Source organism: Helianthus annuus, chromosome 8, assembly GCF_002127325.2.
Source record: "Helianthus annuus cultivar XRQ/B chromosome 8, HanXRQr2.0-SUNRISE, whole genome shotgun sequence".
Classification (NCBI taxonomy): domain Eukaryota; kingdom Viridiplantae; phylum Streptophyta; class Magnoliopsida; order Asterales; family Asteraceae; genus Helianthus; species Helianthus annuus.
This window is the reverse complement of record NC_035440.2, coordinates 37,402,258-37,422,290: the sequence shown is the minus strand read 5'-3', so window position 1 is coordinate 37,422,290 and position 20,033 is coordinate 37,402,258. Positions and strand designations below refer to the sequence as shown.

Sequence of the window (20,033 nt, the reverse complement as noted above, 5' to 3'; positions counted from 1 at the left end):
GGGGAGGAGACAGTTGAGTTTGAAGAGGAGAAGAGGGCGTTTGCTGAAGAAAAGGAAAAATTCAATGCTGAGAAGAAGGGTTTGCAGTGGAGGGTTTCAGATGCTGAGCGGAAGCTTGAGCAAGAGAAACAAGTCAACGTTCAAAAGCAAAATGCTGAAATGCAATCCCAGCGTGAAGCTATTGTCCGATTATCCGGTGAAAAGAAAGAAATTGCTGAGGAAGCCCAACAAGCGCGCGTTGCGTTTGAGAAGAAGGAGAAAGAATACGTTGATCGTATAGCTAAGTTGGAAAACCTTGCTAAACAGAAGGTTTCTTATTGTGAGGCTGCTGAACGCCTTCTTGAAGAGAAGGTTTCTGAGTGTAAAGCTTCTGAGCTCCTAGTTGAGGAGGTTTCTACTGACTGCAAGTGGCTGCTGTCGCACGCAGTGCCCTTGGTAATTTCTTTTTCTCGTATGTGCTTTCTGTTTGCTTTAACCTCTCTTCTTATGTTGTTCTATGTGTCTTTGCAGATTGCTGATCGTATAGTTAAATCTCGTGAGCTTGCTAGCTACATGTTTGAGTTGGGTCAATCGGGATATAATAGTGGGCGAAAGGATGGTTATAGTGAAGGTAGGGCTGCAGTTGTTAATAACGAGAAAGAATATCATTTTGAGTTGTTCAAAGAAGATTGTGGTGGTAAATATGCTGCGAAACGCAAGGAATTTGCATCTCTGTAGTTTGCTATTGTTAAGGCTGCTCAGAAGTTATCTCGGAAGGTTGATGGTGTTGCCTTATTGAAGAAGGCTCTTGGTGATGAAGGTCACGCGGCTGGAGGTGCAGGGACCAGTCATCCAGAATGAAGAATTCCGGCATGCGTGCCGTGTATGGCCTTAGATGGCCCTGTAACCGTCTGACAATCTTATGAACAATTTCAACTTTATTTTGTGTATCTGTTACTGTTACTTGTTTGTGAACATTTTAGCTATGCATAGCATCTGTTATGTTAATATTCACTTTTGGTTTTTTGCTTGCGAATGTTGTTATCGTCATAATATGTGCATGTATAATTACTTTGATTAGGTGTCACGAATGAATGATGGCGCTGACAGGTTGTGTTGTGTTAGTTACAACGTTTATTCTGTCGTTTATGTGCGCAGTTTAGTTCATGAATACGAAGTGATCGAGTTGCAGGTAATTGTGTGGACCCAGCTGTGTTCAGCTTTGGGGGCCTTACAATGTTTATTTACCATGCTATCGATATTTTCGTGTTTATGTGGGCACGAAGTTTTGTTTTGGCGTTTTGTAGGCTTTGGTTGTGTTTTTGACCTGGCTGTGCACTTGGTTGTGACGAGCCTTGGAGGTCTACAACGTTTCCTAAAGTCGAGCCATTGGTGTTTTCGTGTATGCCCAAAGTATTATATGCAGTTGTGACAAGAAATTTGCATGAGATAGAGGTAGCCAAACACTTCTTGTATTACTATAAATGTGTTGGCAATTCAGCCGTTGCGATTACATAACCCTTTGATTGTTTACATATAGCACTTTCTCAATTGTTGAGCGTTCCAAGTTCGTGGAACTTCCTTGTTGTCAATGGTGCGTAGCTTTGATGTGTGTAAAATGCAACATATAAATTACATCAAATAACGCATAAAACTAACCCTTTTTAAGTACTAATGTTGGAAAAAAAGTGTTTTTGTCTTCCTTTTGTATTTTCAGGATTAAATGAGCTCAAATTAACAAAAGAAGCAAAATGGCAGCTAAATCTAACATAAATACAAGAAAAGGAACATAAGTGGATTGCCCCACCCCTCGACAGCATCCTCCCAAGCAAAACAGAGAAGGCAGAAGACTGAACACGCCCCGTGCTCAGCCAGCACGGGGCCGTGCCCAAGAAGCAGCAGATAAGACAAACCTATAGAAGCTTCTATTGCCCACCACGGGGCCGTGCCCAGTGAACACGGGGGCGTGGTGAAAGTACTGCAGGCGCATTAATTGTAATTGCGAATTACAATTAATGAGGAGAGAGATTGTCAGACGAGCACGGGGCCGTGTCCAGCGGACACGGGGCCGTGCCCAGGCTTCTGTTCAGCCTATAAATAGGAGTGCTTGGTTTCATTGCAACTTATCCCTTGGCACACCACCTATCTCACACTTCATCCACCACCCACCACCATCACAACACCATCATCCACCACCATCATCCATTGTCCATCATAGAGTGTGTGAGTCGTCTCGGGATCCAAGATTGATCGTAAGAGTTCTTGACAATCAAGGCCATGTTTGCCTAAGTCTCTTACATCACTTGGTGAAGACAAGTGTTTAGTATAATACTTTTTATTTTTAATCTTTTGCACTTTTTATTTGGTTTTGTATTAATGACTTTAATAACTAGTTGCTTATGTTGAAGGTGATTCTTCCTTATCGTTTGTCCGTGGGAGGTATGTTGGCTACCTGGTCGGGGGTTAAGGGAACGGTTTGGTAAGGGTCTTGCCCTTGTTCAGCGTTTAGAGGTCCTGCAAGGGACCTGAGTCAAATTTAGTAGGATCTCCTTCAATACCCAAAGGTATTGGATGGCGGGGATCCAAACTCTTTGACCCCCTCATAAGTTAACTACTATTAATACTCTAACCCGGCTATTTAGGACTGTATCCCTGCTGACTCAGACTACTTAGTCGAGGGTAACGTCACCTCCAAAAGAGGCGCCTACCATAATGTGCATTAATAACTTAATTCATTATCTTTCAATAATCCGACCCTTTAGGATTGTATCCTTGCTGACTCAAACTACTGGGTTGAGGGTAACGTCGCCTTCAAAAGAGGGGCCTACTACAATTACTAAGATAATCTCTTAAACAAGTGCAAAAGTGCGAAAATAATCAAAGGTTATACTAATACACGAGTCGGATCCAAGTGATTCATCTTGTCTATCTGTTTTTATTTTTATTTTTATTTTTCAGCATTTAGTTAGTTTTATTTTCTTAGTTTAAAAATCTTTTCTAACATTTTGATTTGGTTAGACGTTGAGGATAAACCGGTACTAAAAGCTCTTGTGTCCTTGGACGACCTCGGTATCTTACCAACACTATACTACGTCCACGATGGGTGCACTTGCCCATATGTGTGTTTAGTGTTAGTAAATATCGTGTTTTATAAATTTAAAACTTGGCTAAAAGTGTAAAAAGGGCTTAAAATATACATCTAAAACATATACACACTTGCACGCATCAAGTTTTTTGGCGCCGTTGCCGGGGACACAAGGATTTTAAGAAAGTTAGGAATCAACGGCCTAATCATTTTTTTTATTTTTCTTTTTAATTTTTAGGATTTTCTAAGTTTTCAGCTTCTGCAGAGCTCAGCACGGGCCGTGCCTGGTCGGACACGGGCCGTGCCCAGCGTTGTTACTGGCAGTTTTTAGTTTTCCAAGTTACAGACGGCTGACCACGGGGCCGTGTCGGTGCAACACGGGGCCGTGTCCAACTCTCCAGTAACTGGGATCTAGGAAACAATCACTGTAACTCCGACCACGGGCCGTGTTCACTGAGCACGGGGCCGTGGTGAACCTTCTGACCAGCATTCTTTTTTGTTTTTATTACAGGACTTGGAACCAGACGCCACCCCTACGTAGTGTATGAGCTCCAGTTCTAATAAGGACATAAAAGAACCTCTAGAAGAACCCGAACGCTTTCTCAGAAAAAGACTAAAAGCCAAAAACCAAGGGAAGGTTTCGAGAAATCCACTTCCAATGGCGGACCAACGTACCCTCATGGATTATCTACGACCCACCGTAGGTAATCTCGGCGCCGCTATCAATGCACCGAATGTTGAAGCCAATAACTTCGAACTTCGGCCACATTTGATACAAATGCTTCAAAACTCCGCAACCTTTCATGGGCTTGCGGACGAGGATCCCCATCTACATATTACTAATTTCTTAGAAATATGTGATACTTTTCGGATCAATGGAGCATCAAATGACGCCATCCGCCTCCGAATGTTTCCTTTTTCACTAAAAGACCGAGCAAAAGCTTGGCTTAACGCCCTCCCAGCTGGATCGGTAAACACCTGGGATGAACTAACCCAAAAATTTTTATATAAGTATTTCCCTCCCGCTAAAACGGCTAAATTAATGACTGAAATTAATACATATTCACAAGAGGACGGGGAATCCTTATATGAAACTTGGGAAAGGTTCAAGGAGCTATTGCGAAAGTGTCCACATCACGGCCTTGCGATATGGCAACAAGTATCCACTTTCTATAATGGGTTGTTGCCACACACAAGGCAGACACTTGACTCTAGCTCCGGGGGACTTTTAGGTAATCGCCGCTCGCATGAAATATATAATCAAATTGAGGAAATTGCTCAAACCAATTTTCAGTGGCACACTCCCCGAGGCAATAAATCTATTGCCCCGGGCGCCCATAAGGTTGATGAAAGCACTTCTTTACAAGCCCAAATCGAGGCCCTTTCTTCGAAAATAAAAAAATTGGAAATGACAAAAACAGTCTCGGTTATGGCTTGTGAAGGGTGTGGTGGGCCACATGAAAATTGGAGTTGTATGAAAGAAACAGACGATCAACAAGAGTCGGTAAGCTACATTGATAATAGACCTAGGCCGTCGGGTCCTCCAGGCACCTACAACCAAGGATGGCGAAATCACCCTAACCTTGGTTGGAGAGAACCCGGCAATAGTAGTAACCAACAAAACCAACGAACAAACTTTCAACAACCAAGAAATGAGTCACAAAATTTCCCTCAACAACAAGGTGGACGAGAAAGGCTTGAAGATACTATATCTCGCCTCATCTCCGACACTGAAAAGAAAAACTCGGAAAGGTTTCTACAATTAGAATCAAATTTTAGAAATCAACAAGCTAGTATTCAAAACATAGAAAAACAAATAAGTCAACTAGCCCAAAATTTTTCCGAGAGACCACAAGGCGCATTACCAAGCAATACCGAAACAAACCCAAAAGCGCAAGTTCATCTCATCACATTACGAAACCGCACCGTGGGGCCTACGGAAGTGCCACCGCCTACCAAGGAGACTATACCGCCGCCTCTACAAGAGAAGGGTTCCCCTCCATCACCAGAGCTTACCAAGGCTCCTCGGGTTCCGTACCCCGGTAGGTTAATCCGTCAAAAGACCAATGAGCAATTCTCAAAATTCGAAAGTCTACTAAAACAATTGCATGTCAACATTCCTTTTATTGATGTCCTAACCCAAATGCCCAAATACTCTAAGTTTATGAGGGACTTCCTCACTCATAAAAGGAAAATTGAAACTTTGCAATTAGTTAACTTAGGAGAAGAATGCTCTGCCCTCGTACTCAACAAACTCCCCCAAAAGAAAATTGATCCCGGAAGCTTTACGATTCCTTGCTCGATCGGGGACTCCCCCGTTCGTAATGCACTAGCCGACCTTGGGGCTAGCATTAACCTCATGCCCTCATCAATGTTCAAAAGACTCGGCCTAGGAACAACGAGTCCTACAAAAATGAGCATACAACTTGCTGATCGATCCGTCAAATTCCCACAAGGTGTCATCGAAAATCTCCTAGTCAAGGTAAATAAATTTGTCTACCCGGCCGACTTTGTCATACTTGATATGGAAGAAGACACCGAAGTCCCCCTCATACTAGGGAGACCATTTCTCGCCACCGTACAGGCAGTGGTAGACATGAATGACGGAATGCTCACCTTAAGGTACGGGGATGATGAAGTAAAGTTCGGGGTTGGGAAGAGAATAGAGGACGATGACCCGGTCAACTACATGAAGGTTATTGATTCGAGTTTGGATGCTGCTCTCCGACGGTGCAACATGGGATGCAAAACATCCCACTCATAAAATATATAACCTCACCTTGGGTCTAGCCAAGGACCCTTATAAACGTGACGCACCACGGAGGCATTCCGCGAAACTATCTTTAGTTTAGTTTAATCTTTTAGTTTTAATTTGCAGGAATAAAACACACTCATGGTGGTAAAGGATAAGGGAAACGAGAAACATGGCCCCATGCACAAGAACAAGGCCACCCAACAACAATTTCTCCATTACAGTAGGTTCAGCACGGGCCGTGCCCAGCCAACACGGCCCCGTGCTGAACACCCTGCAGAAAAATGCCCAGTTCAGGTAACTGGACATGGGCCGTGTTCACCGGACACGCCCCCGTGTCCAGACTTCTTTTTCTTTTCTTTAATTATCGTTACTGGCACCTGAACACGGGGCCGTGTCCAGACTGCCAGTAACATAAATTTTTGCTTTTAACACCATGTTACACATTCAATCAACCTAAAAATTTACTTTTGGGACACATTGAGGACAATGTGTAATTTAAGTATGGGGGGGGGATGCTAAAACCTTGAATTTTTCAAGTCCTAATAACAAGCCTTACACAAAACTCTATTGGAACCGCTAATCACTCCAAATTTTTTCAAAAATTTTCATTTTTTTTTACTTGTCTAAAGTTTAAGTTGGGAATTCTAAGACTAACAAGGTTATATTTTTACAAATTTACAACCGATAGCGTCGTGATAAAAAAAACCAACATAAGAAAATTATGAAACGGCATGACAAGCTTAGTTAAAATTCGATTATATATACTTGATCACATAGAAAAACCCATTCCCACAAAAGTGAGTTTTGAGCCTTTATTGAGCATACAAATATACATCTTTACGCTAAATGCTCAATTTTCGTTTCTTGTGTGAATAGCCGCTTGGTTCTTACGACTCTAGAACTTGCCACGACAATTCATTCCCGGTCTTCACCAACTTAAACCCAAGTAAGTAAATGATGGAGGCATTAGGACTAACCCTTTTTCTTTCAAAACCATTATTTTTATTTTTCTTTTCACCTACCCAAAAACTCCCCATAGTTAACCCCTTTGAGCCTAAACATTTTCATTTCTTAACGCAAAACCCTTTTTACCCACCAAAAACCCTTTTTATTTTTACCCTTTATTTTAGTAACAAGCTCGGTTTTCGTGTGACTAAAAAAAAATTACAATGAAGTTAGAAATAAACAAACAAAGCTCCTAAAAAGCTTGTTTGAAGAAATACTTCATTAAGAATAAAAAGTCACTAAAACAAAATGTTTTACGAAAACCGACGCTTTTTACGATTTTCGCCCTTTTCTACTAACCACTAACCCAACTACCCACATTTAGCCCAAGCCTTTACCCAAAAAAAGTCCTCTTGATATTTACAAAGGTAAAAAGTTAAAAAGGAGGAGGATTGAGTGCTTGGCAAGCCTATGGTAGGAATAAGTTCCATGCCGCTCTCGAGTGATTCACTAAAAAAAAGACACCTTCGGCCGAGTGTGAGTGATTTCTCCCGTGAGGTATGTGAACTCGTATATAAATAGAAATTTAAAAAGGCATGTTATGCCCAAATAAATAATTTCTCTTATGAAACGTTCTAAATAAATCATAACGAATAGGATTGTAAATAAATAAAAATAAAACCCAATAAAGATCTTGGATTCCCGACACTCTATGACAAGCCAAAACTTTCTCTTCTACCCATTCCATTTGGGAGTGTAAGCCACATATTAAAGAGTTTTGCTTGAGGACAAGCAAAAATTCAAGTGTGGGGATATTTGATGTGTGTAAAATGCAACATATAAACTACATCAAATAAGGCATAAAACTAACCCTTTTTAAGTACTAATGTTGGAAAAAGAGTGTTTTTGTCTTCCTTTTGTATTTTCAGGATTAAATGAGCTCAAATTAACAAAAGAAGCAAAAAGGCAGCTAAATCTAACATAAATACAAGAAAAGGAACATAAGTGGATTGCCCGACCCCTCGACAGCATCCTCCCAAGCAAAACAGAGAAGGCAGAAGACTGAACACGCCCCGTGCTCAGCCAGCACGGGGCCGTGCCCAAGAAGCAGCAGATAAGACAAACCTATAGAAGCTTCTATTGCCCACCACGGGGTCGTGCCTAGTGAACACGGGGGGCGTGGCGAAAGTACTACAGGCGCATTAATTGTAATTGCGAATTACAATTAATGAGGAGAGAGATTGTCAGACAGGCACGGGGCCGTGTCCAGCGGACACGGGGCCGTGCCCAGGCTTCTGTTCAGCCTATAAATAGGAGTGTTAGGTTTCATTGCAACTCATCCCTTGGCACACCACCTCTCTCACACTTCATCCACCATCACAACACCATCATCCACCACCATCATCCATTGTCCATCATAGAGTGTGTGAGTCGTCTCGGGATCCAAGATTGATCGTAAGAGTTCTTGACAATCAAGGTCATGTTTGCCTAAGTCTCTTACATCACTTGGTGAAGACAAGTGTTTAGTATAACACTTTTTATTTTTAATCTTTTGCACTTTTTATTTGGTTTTGTATTAATGACTTTAATAACTAGTTGCTTATGTTGAAGGTGATTCTTCCTTATCGTTTGTCCGTGGTGTCTTGGCATTATTTTACTGTCTATATAAAATAAAAGATTTTCACCATTCATATCTCCACGGTCTATATGGAGGTATGTTGGCTACCTGGTCGGGGGTTAAGGGAACGGTTTGGTAAGGGTCTTGCCCTTGTTCAGCGTTTAGAGGTCCTGCAAGGGACCTGGGTCAAATTTAGTAGGATCTCCTTCAATACCCAAAGGTATTGGATGACGGGGATCCAAACTCTTTGACCCCCTCATAAGTTAACTACTATTAATACTATAACCCGGCTATTTAGGACTGTATCCCTGCTGACTCAGACAACTTAGTCGAGGGTAACGTCACCTCCAAAAGAGGGGCCTACCATAATTTGCATTAATAACTTAATTCATTATCTTTCAATAATCCAACCCTTTAGGATTGTATCCTTGCTGACTCAAACTACTGGGTTGAGGGTAACGTCGCCTTCAAAAGAGGGGCCTGCTACAATAACTAAGATAATCTTTTAAACAAGTGCAAAAGTGCGAAAATAATCAAAGGTTATACTAATACACGAGTCGGATCCAAGTAATTCATCTTGTCTATCTGTTTTTATTTTTATTTTTATTTTTCAGCATTTAGTTAGTTTTATTTTCTTAGTTTAAAAATATTTTCTAACATTTTGATTTGGTTAGACGTTGAGGATAAACCGGTACTAAAAGCTCTTGTGTCCTTGGACTACCTCGGTATCTTACCAACACTATACTACGTCCACGATGGGTGCACTTGCCCATATGTGTGTTTAGTGTTAGTAAATATCGTGTTTTATAAATTTAAAACTTGGCTAAAAGTGTAAAAAGGGCTTAAAATATACATCTAAAACATATACACACTTGCACGCATCAAGCTTATAGGCTCCCTTTCCGAGTACTGCATCCACAACATACGGACCTTCCCACTTGGGAGCTAGTTTTCCGGGTTTTTCGGCATTGGAAGCCTCGTTGTCTCTCAGGACGTAATCTCCTGGGTTGAAGGTGCAGATTCGTACTTTGGAGTTGTAGTACTTCTCCAGCTTTATTTTGTACTTTGCTTCATTGATTGCCGCCATCTCTCTCCTTTCTTCTAGGAGGTCCAGGTCGATCCTCCTTTCTTCTTCGTTATTGATCAGGTTCATGGAGAGCATTCGTGGTGACGACAATCCTATCTCCGCTGGTATTACTGCCTCGGACCCATAAACTAAGCTAAACGGTGTCTCTCCGTTGCTTGTCTTCGGCATTGTTCTGTGGGCCCATAATATGTCGGGTAGCTCGTTAACCCAGCCTCTTCTTTTCTCTTCCAATCTTGCCTTGATACCATCAACGATGCTCTTGTTAACGGCTTCCACTTGACCATTCCCCTGTGGGTGCGCAACCGAGGAGAAGGTGTGCTCAATGTGTAATTCTTTGAACCATCGTTAAAGATCGTCTGCAGCAAAGTTCGTCCCGTTGTCGGTGATGATTCTTAACGGTAGTCCGAAACGGCATATGATCTGTTCCCATATGAACACGGATGGCGCCATGTAGGATGAAAAAGTGGTGGGTTCGAGTCCCACGGATGGCGCCAATGATGAAACACGGAATAACACTGAGGTTAAACTGTGGGGTTGTTCCTTCTGTGGGTTCAATCTCTCTCTCTGCTCGTGGAATGGCCGGAATCCTGCAAAACAGCAATACCGTTAGTCTCGTTAAGAGGGGAATATGGGGGTTTCCCTCTTAACCAGGCTCCGGCGTGAGAATAAGTACTGTTCTGAGGGAGAATAAACAGTGTGTGCTGAGTGTGTGAGTATGGAGGGTAAGATTCTTCAAACTGAATGATGAAGGGTCCTATTTATAGCCGGAGGGTGAAGGAGGGAGGAGCAGCTATGCCAGCTGTGGTTGCTCGCCAGCTGTCCGACCATGGGGAATATCCTCTTGGTCTCCTCTGCCATGGCCGGTGTAGTGGTACACGTAGCGCGCTTGCATTTGCTCATGTTAGAGACGTCGTACTGGCGTTGTCGGTCTGCCCCTTGATTTGTTGCAGACCTACATGGCGCTCGATGACTGGTGACACGTGTTGTCCTTTTTGTCGGATGGAGCATTTTTGGTGCCACCTTGATTTCTTCCAGAAGCTTCTAGAAGCTTCTGGATTATCTTGCTGATGTAGGCGCCATGTAGGATGAAAAAGTGGTGTGGTCCTTGCCATATGGACAAGGAATTGGGATCATACCTCTTCACAATAAAAAGATGTTTAACAGGGGTTTGGAAGGCTATAGTAAGTGTAGAAAAAGAATTCTTGAAATATTGGGGTGAATATAAAAAATAACTTGGTTAGTGAGGTAAAAATTGGTGAACACACTATTTTGGTTTGATAGTTCTTGAAGGTGTAACACTAAAAGAGAGGTTTCCAAGAATTTTCTTGTTGGCCAAAGAAAAAAGGAGCAACAATAAGAGATCATTACAAAGAACGCAATGGACATAGGATTTGACAAACAATATTGATCTAAATAGGCCAACAAACGAGGTGTGGTGGAATACGAGTGTCATACAAAGGGTCAATGTATTTATATAGCGTGATACTGAGGGTAGGATTCCAACGGATGCAAACTGAAGAAAAAGACGCGTGAATATACAAGCAACGAACTGTATCATGTGCAATGGCTAGGAGGAGACGACGGATCATAAGCTAGTGATGTCATGTAGCTAAAGAAGTTTGGAGACAAGTGCTTTGGTGGATCAGGATATCAACGAACTAGAGGCTGGAAACAGTGAAAGATTTACTGAATAGCATCAACAATCTGGGATTATCGAACAAGATGAAGAGGATAATTCATGCGATTTTCTCATTGACAATGTGGCATTTATGCAACAAAAGGAACGAAAGGAAATAAGTGCATTCAAGGTAGTGGATGAAAATAAAGAACAAGCTTTCCAAATGATCAAAAATCGGACAAGAGATTTCAAAACAGACTGGAGCAACAACGGAGAATATTTGGTGATATAGGCCGAAGCCTTTTGTATGTGGGCTTGCAGAGTGTTTTTGTTACCGTACTTGTATGTTTACTTCTATGATTTTTGTTTATTTTTTTCAGTTTTGTAATCTTGTAGCATCTTGCTACTTTTTTCGGTTACGATATAAAAGAGGTTCTCGTTGTCATTAAAAAAATAGTGATTAATCTTTTCAGGTTTAACAAATCTAGACATTTATGAAAAAAAAAAATACAATGGTAAACTGGTTTTTAAACATGTGTGATTTCTATAGTTAGAAAAAATATAATTGACTGTATTGTTGTTATGAAAATATTAAAACTTGGTTAGATTGTATTTTTTTTAATAAAGTAAGAAAATTTACATAATTTTCATAAATCATAGTTAAAAACAAACTTTATAATTGCTTTAAAGGGTGGAGATACAATAGGAAGTTTATTTGGCTAGGAAAGCTAAGAAGTGATCTTGACCATCCATTTAGTTAATCAAGGGCTAAGATTAAATGATGAAAATTGAAGGGAAGAAAAGAGGCGCGTGAGTTTGTTTAGGGGCATTCTAGTCAATCCAAGCCAATAGTTTCTCTCTCCTCCAATTCCCTCCCCCCCATTTTTTAAACGTTAATAACTCTTTCATACGACATTATTTTTTTATAAAAATTGCACCAAAAAAACCGAGCATTTTTTATCTTTAAAACGAGTATACTATTGCTATATTTTCAAAAAAAATAAATTTAAAACCCAGTTGCGTAAAACGCAATAGAAAAACCCCCAGTTGCGTAAAACGCAATGAAAAAAAACCTAAAAAATGACATTTTTCTAAAACGCAATGCACCAAAAACACAAAGAAATGACTTATTTGTAAAACGCAATGGTCAGAAAACACAAAGAAATGTCTTATTTCTAAAACGCAATACCCTAAAAACTAAAAAGAAAATGTACTTTTTAAAACGCAATGAACTAAAAACACATAAAAATGTGTTTTACCTAAAACGCAATGCACAAAAAACACATAAAAAAGTGTTTTACCTAAAACGCAATGCACCAAAACACAAAGAAATGTCTTATTTGTAAAACGCAATGGCCAGAAAACACTTAAAATGTCTGTTTTCTAAAACGCAATGGACTGAAAACACATAAAAATGTGTTTTACCTAAAACGCAATGCACCAAAAACACATACAAATGTCTTATGTGTAAAACGCAATGGCCAGAAAACATTTAAAAATGACTCATTCTAAAACGCAATGAAATGAAAACACCTATAAAATGTGTTTTACCTAAAACGCAATGACTAAAACCACTTCAAAAATGTGTTTTACCTATAACGCAATGACTAAAAACACTTAAAAATGTGTTTTTTTCTAAAATGCAATAGCCAGAAAACACATAAAACTCTCTTATTTCTAAAACGCAATGGACACATAAAACTGTCTGGGAACTGTCTGTGACTGTGAACTGTCTGAATTGTCTACGAATTACTGTCTTCGAAATGAGCAAATTTCTGGAAAATTAATTTTTCTGATGCATTTTTATTACAGCAATTCAACCCCAGCCAGGGGCTCTGCTCCTTGGACCCCGCCAGGGGCTGCCGCCCCTGGGACCCCGCTACCAGGGCCGCTGCCCCCGGACCCCCGCCATGATCGTAAAACGCATTGACTAAATCAAAAACCCAGATCGTAAAAATGAAATTAAAGAATTTCTTACATGGATCGAAGTGATTTCTTCAACAATTGACGAATTTTGAATGATTGAAACACTTATCAGCGCTCGAATCGAACGAATCGAGTGATTATCTCCAAAATCACCGGAAAAAAAACGAGATTTTTATGAAATTAAACTGGGTTTTCTTCAAAAAAGCTAAAGAACACGTTGATCGGGTGTTTGAATCATTGATTGATGATGAAAATCGCACTATAATGTAGTGATTATTGAGATAGAAAGTGAAGAAATGGTTGAAGATTGTGGGTTTTGAAAATGGTGGGTTTTAAAGTTACTGGGTTTTGAAAAAGGAAGAAGGGGTTGGATTGACTAAAATACCCCTTTTCTTTATTTTAAATATTGCCACATGTTCTAATCCTATTGCTTTCTACACTTTCTAGTCAAAATAAACTTTCTATTTGATCTTTTCTTTTGATTTAAAATCATATTTTACTTGTTTAACTATGATGATGTTGGATATAAAAAGTAACCTTTGTGGTTTTCATATGCAATAAACATATTAAACAAATTTGAATTTGTTAATCATAAGTAGCGATTACAGTTTATGATTGTATTTCTTTAATAAAGTAAGAAAATCTACATAAATATTTATAAATCATGGTTATTCAACCTTTTTCGTTACTTTAAAGTCATATCCTAAAATCATTTTTTTATTGTGAGTTAAATGTCATTTAGTCCCAATGGTTTGGATCATTTTATCAGTTTAGTCCAAAAGTTTTATTTTTCACCTGTGGGTCTAAAAAGATTCCATTGTTGCCATTTTAATCCACTGTGTTAACTTCATCCATTTTTTTATTAACGAGAATGATAATTCGGTCATTTTTATATAACCGAACTGCCTTTCTAGTTAACAAAATTACATATAAGATGACCGAATTGCCCTTCTGGTTAACAGAAAAAATGGATGAAGTTAACACAGTGGACTAAGATGGCAATAGTGAAACCTTTTTGGACCCACAAAAAAAAAAAACATTTGGATTAAACTGGCAAAATAGACTAAACCACAGTAACTAAAATGAGATCTAACTCTTTTATTGTTTAACCTTTTAGTTTTCATCTGAGCACCTTCAATGATTGTCACATCAGTCGTACTTAAAGTTAAACCACCATCACAAACCCTGCAAACCACTGGAGGTCCCTAGTCCGTGGATGATGAGCCCTTGGCAGTAGACCCATCCAAAATGGGTGGGGTGAGCCCTTCTCACACAAACAATGTAATATATATATATATATATATATATATATATATATATATATATATATATGTACTGGACAAAGATTCGTTAGGAACCATCCTTTACTGCGAGAACCGTGAGAACCAGTGTGAACACAAACGGTAATACCTAAAAAAATCTAAAAAACACCCAAATTTTTTTTTATTTTTTTACTATTTTTTTTGTAAAATTCGCTATATTTCCTTTACAATTAAAAAAAATTCCGAGTCACAGTTATCCATGCACATGTGCATTAAAACTATTAGACAATTGCACTTTCATTTACACTACCATGTGTAATACAATACTTTTTACATTACCAATATTAGAAATGCACATATGCATCTATATGTATCAACATGAAATAAGGTGTTTTGGTACGCTACTTTGAATACACTTTCCCTTTCATCTATCATACCATCCATAATACACTACCATTACCTCTTACCATCCATAATACAATACCATTACCTCCTACCATCCATAATACAATGCCATTACCAATATTTTCACTTTATTACATGTATGTAAACACTATTTATACCATCCAATCAACATATTACATCATAAATTGACAACTATAACCAAACCATCAACCACTAGATAAAACTAACCAAAAAACATGTATATGGGCCTACTTCTCCATTCAAAATCACAAACTTTTTGTACGAAAACACGTTATATCATGGTTATACCTAATGATGCACATGTGCATTTTGAATATTGGTAATGTAAAAAGTAGTGTATTACAAATGGTATTGTAAATTAAAGTGCAATTGTCTATTCCTGATAACGTATTACCGAATTTGTCAAAGTAATGATACACAGTGTTGTAATAATCGTTAGGCGCTAGTCGGGCGGTGGGGTACCGACTAGCGATTAATCGAGATTACTAGGGATTAATCGGAATTAATCGGATTGAGACTTTTATATGTAAATTTTAGTTACATATATACACACACATTTTTATATGTAGTTTTTTAAAGTAGACATGTTTTAGTCCCTCATTAACCCATTTTTTAAGTAATTGGAAGGAATTTATATGGTTTAGTCAAAATTTGGCTGGCATCTAGCCACAATTTGGCCAGAATAGGACCGCTATTGACTGCCTAGCTATTAATCGGTCATTAATCGGTGAACCTCCGATTAGTGATTAATCGGCGACTAATCGGAGACTAATCGAGATTTTTACAACCATGATGATACATATGCACATGTGCATGGATAACTGTTACTCGAAAAAAAAAAACGTTTTTTTTTTATGGTAACCAAATATAGCGATTTTTTGAAGAAAAATATTTAAAAAAAAAAAATTTGAGTGCTTTTTTTATTTTTTTAGATTTTATTTTGTGTTCACATTGGTTCTCGCGGTTCTCGCAATAAGGGTGGTTCTCGCATGAACCTTACCCTATATATATATTCCTTTTTTATATATAAAGAGTGGAGTGTAAGATGAAGGTTTGTAGTCGTTTGTTGTTGGAGAAAAATTGAAGGTTCTTAGAGGTTGATTTGAAATCTTATGTGACATGCTGAGGTGGCGGTTTATAGCGGTGGACGAGTTGAACCACTAGATATGCTCTAATAAACACTAGCGGGAGGACCTGCACTTCATGGCTGGGGACTTAACGATTTTCACAAAATTTAAAATAAAAACTTAGCGAAAACCTTACACGCACTGTTGGATCTGAGAGTTAATGAAATGTGTGGGTTTTTTTTTATAAAACAGTTTATAATTAACAAGTAACCAAACAAACAGTGATAACAAATATATCATCATAGACACTGCCGGATTTAGGAATGATTGTCATAAGATTCATATATTATCCCTATGTCAAATTACAATCAGATGTACGATAGTATCCCCCTATCAGGCGAACTCTCTCTCTAGGTTCTTCTACTTTTCAGCTCTTAAAGTTACATTTTCAGTTTACAGAGTGAACTATTTATATAGAAGAGAACTATTAGTGACATCACCATGAAAACAACCCTAAACAACCTATTAAATGTGTAACTGCCAGCAGTTGTGCAAAATTGCTGGACAGTAAACAACTAAAACAAAAACTTTGGTAAAATACATGCAAACAACTGGATTCCAAAACTGCTGGTAGAAACCAACATTTTTGGAATCTAGTACTTCTGGTAATTCTTTGACTTGTTGACTTGGTCTTCCAGTCTTCAGTGTTCACTTTGTTGACTTTGACTATTAACTAGTTGACCCGACACTTTTCATTCCATCACTTATACTTGTTGTCTTGTATCTTTAGGGCAGTAGTTTTCTATTCCAGTAGTTTAGGTGGTTGTTTGTGAAGCTTTCAAAGGATGAAATTTCTAGACATTGAGTTGTAGTCTAACTTATTCCATCAGGCATGGAAATGGTTTCCTTAGGGTTTTGGCTTTCATCATCAACAGATCTTACATAACCCAACAATCTCCCCCTAGATCTGTTGATGCCAAAATTTCTCTTATTTGGCATGTCTTTTATTCTCCTATTTGCTGATAAGAGTTACGTAGTATATTTGTTTGAGTGTTCCTCTGGACACTAAATTTATCTTATCATGGTCAACCATTCTAACCTTTAAAAGAACTCAACATCATACCATTTAATTCGTACGTGCTTGTTTTCTCTCAATCTCTAGGTTAGGGAAGATTGGAGGCTACCATTTGGACCTCAATTGAACTGAGAGGTATGAGCTTGTTCTAAAGGATCCCAACTTATTGTGGAGATTATGCAGCCTTGTCTTCACTTGTTCTGAAGATATATGTAACTTCTGGCATGCAATCTAACAGAAAGAACTTTGTCTCATCATCTATTTTAGAGGTCCAGATGACATATTCATGCTTTTCTTTGACATGGTCTCTATAATCTTCTCGTAGTTTAGGGTTATTAGAGATGATTTCCTCAATTTTATAAGGAACAACAGATGACTTCTTCTTTTTTTCAGCAAGATAGATCTTTATGTTCTTCCATTCAAGCAAAGGAGGAAACCTCTCTGAATGCATCTTTCTGACGTTCAAGAACTCCTTGTATTCTTTTAGGATAGTGGATTCTTTCCATTTTGTGATTGTACTCCTTTGCCTCCTTTTAGATTGGATCAGTTCTTGTTTTATTTTTAGTATTTTATACGCTGGTTCTGGTGTTGGCTTTTTTTCCAACCAAGCTTCCAGTTGGGAGGTGTTGCATTGACCTTTGGGTCAACAATGATCTTCTTGATCTTTCCCACCTCATCCAGCAGTTGTTAATGTCACACCCCAACCTGCAGTGGATTAGGTGACCGAGGCATTATTGATTGTTCGCAGCTTATGACAAAATATTTAAAAGTTTGATATTACTAATAATCAAATTTAAACCATTCTACAATACAATTAATTCAAATAATTCTTCAAACAAACATAACATAAAAATATCCGTTTTATTGTCTAAGGCCTCATTCCTACGTGTCATCATCAACTTCTTCAATCTTGTTCACTTGTATCATGGTGTAAAAATAGTTTTTGGGCCAATATAAGTTGGTGAGTAAATCTTATTGTTTTAAATAAAACTATTTTTTTTTGTTTATTTGTTTTAAGAAAAATGTTAACATGCGAATCCAATGGTAATTAAATAATAACAACAAATGTTAATAATAAATAAATAACTCATAACCAATCAACCAACATAACAATATAAATGTAACAATGGGAACTGAATATGATAACACGGTAAACATGAGACTCAAGCCCATTGACGAGCGAACGTTAGGCTACAACACCTTGTCGTGGGGAACCTAGTCAACCTGATGGATCCATGTGAATAACGATTAGCGACAATGGTTAGTGACTCAAACAATGTACAAATAACAACTATCACATAATCACACATTGAACTTTGCATGTATTGATAACTGAAATAATTGAAGTAGATGAATAATGCGTAAATGACACATAATGCACCTTAAACATTTAAATTGCAAAAAGGGGAATTAGAGAAGATCTACTCACGGGTTGCGTTTTGGTGATTTCTTGAAATAAGCGCGCGAGAAACGAGAAACTTCCAATGGTGAAAACTACCCTAAAAACAATTAAATACGAAGCACTAAATATACAAAACATAACTAATTATATTTATTAGTTATTTGAGTTTAATTATTCATGTGGTACGTCTTGTGTCACCATAGTATCCTAGATCTTAATAATCCGGGTGAGATTGGAGATACATCACCTCTTGAAAGGTTAGGAGCTTTCCCGATAATAAACGTTAATACGAAATAAATATTTAAAGTGTAAACACAAAATTATGTAAGATTAAATTATATATTTGTAGAAATCAAGTTGTTTATTTACTATGTATATGTATACTTATAGTTTTAATATATACATATATATAGGGCTCGGTTCAAATGAGAACCACCATGAGTTATGAGAACCGTGAGAATTTTTTCTTCGCGCGCGAGTTGGGCCAAATTTGTTTTTTGCACAAACGTAGATGAAAAATATTATAAAAACATCTGTAAAAAAAGTAAAAAAAATGTCGAGTAGGTAGTTTTTTACGCTCTGATGTAAATTTTGTACGAAGATAAATATATTTTTTATGCAACGTGTAAATGTGGGTATGCGACATTTAATTTTTTTTTTTTTGCTTAAACAAGTGATTTTTTATGAATTTTGAGAAAAAAATTTCGAAAACCTTTTGGATGGTCTAGTTCCCACGATTCTCACAACTCAAGGTGGTTCTCATTTGAACCCATCCATGTATATATATATTTATGAAAAAAATGAAAAAAACGCTTACTATTTTTTTTTTTAAAATGTTGAAAATTTGTATGTTACATTTTTTTTGGACATATATATTATGTAACCTGAAATTTTGTAACATTTTTTAAAAAAAAAACTACTTGGTGTTTTTTTGTGTTTCTTTTTTAAAAATGTTCAAATATATGTATATTACATTTCCTATTTGTTTTAGAAATGTTTCATGAGTTTACATGGTTTTTTTACAAAGGTTTTCTGAGTTTTCTCAACTCAAGTGGGTTTTCGATTTATCCTTCCCCTGTATAAATATAAGGGGAAAGATAAATCGAAAACTCACTTGAGTTGAGAAAACCCAAATAAACTCTATGTAACATTTTTACTGTTTTCTAAAAAAAATAGGGAATGTAATATAAATGTACACGTACCTATTTATGAAAAAAAATGAAAAAAACGCTTACTATTTTTTTTTTAAATGTTGAAAATTTGTATGTTACATTTTTTTGGACATATATATTATGTAACCTGAAATTTTGTAACATTTTTTTAAAAAAAACTACTTGGTGTTTTTTTTGTGTTTTATTTTTAAAAATGTTCAAATATATGTATATTACATTTCCTATTTGTTTTAGAAATGTTTCATGAGTTTACATGGTTTTTTTACAAAGGTTTTCTGAGTTTTCTCAACTCAAGTGGGTTTTCGATTTATCCTTCCCCTACATATATATATATATATATATATATGTGTGTGTGTGTGTGTGTGTGTGTGTATATATATATAGGGGGAGATTCATTTGAGAAGAAAATTTAATTGAGAAGAAAAAGAACAAAGGGTAATTTTGTAAAACATTAAATAGTTTTTCACTTATCTCATTTATTATCATTTTTGACTAATTAATTAGTCATAAAGATTATTATCCTCTACACTAACTTTTTTGCCTACACACATCAAAAAGTTGTCCTACATATTTCGAAATTCATCCTACACGTTGAAATTTATCTTACACAACTCGT

The 20,033-nt window shown here is 37.5% G+C and overlaps 1 non-coding gene across 1 annotated transcript; it reads right to left on the bottom strand.

The window, feature by feature from the left end:
• Nucleotides 1–4,100: 4,100 nt before the first annotated feature.
• On the bottom strand, nucleotides 4,101–4,207 carry LOC118481500. The gene has a single exon (XR_004865709.1). It is a non-coding gene; the product is annotated as a small nucleolar RNA R71 (small nucleolar RNA).
• Between the last annotated feature and the right edge of the window lie 15,826 nt (nucleotides 4,208–20,033).